Raw genomic sequence first — 2,926 nt, 5'->3', positions numbered from 1 at the left:
TGTGTGTGTGTGTGTGTGTGTGTGTGTGTGTGTGTGTGTGTGTGTGTATGTGGGGGTTTAGATACTGTATACGCATGCTCGTTGGGAGGAAAAGGGTTAATGTGTTCACAAGTTAGATGGTGGGGTGGGCCAAGAGCTCTGTGTGTTTGTTTGTATTTGCAGATGGATAAGATTTTAAACTGCCGTAGGAACTCATTAAGGCAAATGAGCACTTCCAAATCACTTTAACAAGCGTACACTGTTTCAGCAGCTTCTTCCTCAATGAACAGTTCCCAATCTTCTACAATGTACAATGATTCTCACAGTAGCCCGAAACATTATTTTTGAGGGTTAAACCAGATTTAAATATAATCTTACACCTTTTTTTATATATATTTAATACTATTTTTCATAGATATTGCTGTTTATTGTATGGCTATAGCTGTAACATCAGTGTAAAGATGTTGTTTTTTTCCCCCCTGAAGTTACAACTTAACTCTGCTGGGTTGAAGCTCCACCCCCCGCCAGCAGAGAGCAGATCTAATACAGGCCTCTCTGTTTCTGATAAGTGACCATTTGTCACAGTGGACTCCCACCCTGGAGGCGGCACTTAAGCTTTTTGCTCAAAACACCACGTTCAAGCCGGAAAATGTTCTGATATAAATAAGATCGGACTTGTTTGTTTATATAAGTATTTTTGTAATTTCGTAAAGGGCCAGTCAAAGATATAAGTTACATTGTTCTTTGATGTTTGCTTTGGCTTCACATACTAGTTGTGTTAAAAGGCATCAGATTTTCTACTGGCTAACATAATGATTTGGAGGATTGGAGAACTGCTTTATCAGCAGTTTGCGTCTGATTCTCGACTTTTTGGAAACAATTTATCTCTGCGGTATCCAGTGTAATGGTAACGACTGAAGTCACAGGTACCCTGTGGAGTTTATTACCTCTATTGGAGCTGTGGAGTGATGCTTTTAAGAGTGTGTCCCTGTTTTATACACACAAGCTAACTGTAACCTGCGTGTCTGTGCACAAAGACGCATATGCACGCTGGTTACAGTTGGTGAATGCAAGATGTAAACAATGTAGGTTTCATATTTTTCAAAACCTCGGTTATATTTGAAAATGCTCTTTTTGTCCAATGCAACTTTCGTAGTACTTTTCCTTTTGACTTCTATGACATGAACACTTTTAGACCTAAACTACTCAGCAGAGGAAATGAAAATAATTAAGATATTCAACAGTTTTTAGAAGCATTGTGAAAGCTGTCTTACTGTAAGATGATTTTGTCGAAAGTTTCTGTACTATTTGTTTGTGGTCTGCCTCTTCTCCCTCAGGGCCACATACTGATTCAATGACATGAGTACATCTGTACTACATTGAACAGCAGTCCTGTGTCCTTTTCTAATCCAACTGCACATCTGCTGCTGAGGAGGCAAACAAAAGCATTGCACTTTGCCAAATTGTACTGCTCTGAACCCAGATCTGTTCTCATAAAGTTAACCCAGAGTTCAAAATATGGCACTAAGACATGAAGGCCAGTGCCAACTATGCTATCAACCAAAATGCTTGATCCTGAAAAATCTCTCACAAAGAATTATTCCTTGGTTTAAATGGGTAGACTAGACTTCCCTGGTTTCCTCCTCTTGGTGATAAATTATTGCAAAGTTCCTCACTGTCATCATCTTTGGATGGAGCTGATGATGGGTGAGTTGGGGTGGGGGTGGGGGTGGGGGTTGGATGGAGTTAGGACGTCTGGGAGTGCAAGGATGGGAGCAGGAAGCACATGTATAAATCTGAGCGAGGAGAGATATAAACACAGAGTAGCTAATGGGGCTATCTGATGGAAGCCAAGAAGAAAATACTTTTCCAGAGCTCATGAATACATAGTTATGTATCAGGAATACATAAGATCTACATTGTGCAGACGCATAGTGTATGATACACATATTAACACAAACACAGGCTCACACACACACACACACACACACTATAAAAGTTCCCAACCTTTTTCTTATCAGACGTACCCCCACAGCCCTATCAGATGAACTCAAGTGCCCCTTCAGCAACAGCACCCATCATGTTCCAAATGTTCCAATTTTACAGTATTTGTATCATACAGTAGAAATATCAATGTAAATGTTGTTTTGGCTCAGCTTGTGTTCGTACAAATATCACTTGGAGTTGCAGACACTGGACTTTTCAACCATGTATCCATTACTTTGAACTATTCCTACCGTTGCTCATAGTTTTCATGTACTTTCTTTTTTTACCGACTGTCTTTTAGGTGTATACTGTATTTATTTTTTTTAATGAAATCGTAATTTCTACTTTTTCAAATTAGTTGAGCTACTCATCTTTCCACAAACATCCTGGCACCTTTAGTGGTAATCATGGTTTGGAATCACTGCTCTATATCACTGAATACTATGAAATCACCCTTTTTCAGGGAGTGAATAATTGAAGGATCGTAACTTTACTGGTCTAATGCATTTCATTGTCGCCTTGATTTGTACACAATTTATGTAGCTCATTTTATACAATTTATTTTCTAGCTCTCGTTACACAGTTCATTTGAAATGAGACCTTTCCTGGTCAAGACTCTTATTTCTCATCTTTCTCACACATGTTCTTCTTGTTCTGGCTCTGTCTTCTAGCTGTTGCAAAACATTTCATTTCCTGAATGAGGCTGAAATATTTGCTTTTGTTTTTCAGGCATATTGACTTTGCAAAGAAGGTCTTTACTCACTCAGGTCTCAGATTTACAGTTCTCTCACAGCAGTAGTTAATTGTTTGTCGTAGAAACCTCCGTTCCCATCATTTTACATATATTATAGTTTTATGAGATCATGACCTGCCGAGTTTTAAGTCCATCTGTCTTGAAATTATATCGTTGACGAGTGTGTGTGTGTGTGTGTGTGTGTGTGTGTGTGTGTGTGTGTGTGTG

The 2,926-nt window shown here is 39.0% G+C and overlaps 1 protein-coding gene across 3 annotated transcripts in view; it reads left to right on the top strand.

Moving 5' to 3' along the window:
* LOC116377760 (SH3 and PX domain-containing protein 2A) overlaps positions 1 to 2,926 on the top strand; it is a 47,452-nt gene that overhangs the window by 22,860 nt on the left and 21,666 nt on the right. The window lies entirely within an intron of this gene.

Source organism: Anarrhichthys ocellatus, unplaced genomic scaffold (genome assembly GCF_004355925.1).
Source record: "Anarrhichthys ocellatus isolate YVR2014 unplaced genomic scaffold, GSC_Weel_1.0 scaffold3, whole genome shotgun sequence".
In the NCBI taxonomy this organism is placed as follows: Eukaryota; Metazoa; Chordata; class Actinopteri; order Perciformes; family Anarhichadidae; genus Anarrhichthys; species Anarrhichthys ocellatus.
The sequence above is the reverse complement of the archived record's forward strand: the minus strand, read 5'-3'. Positions and strand labels throughout refer to the sequence as shown.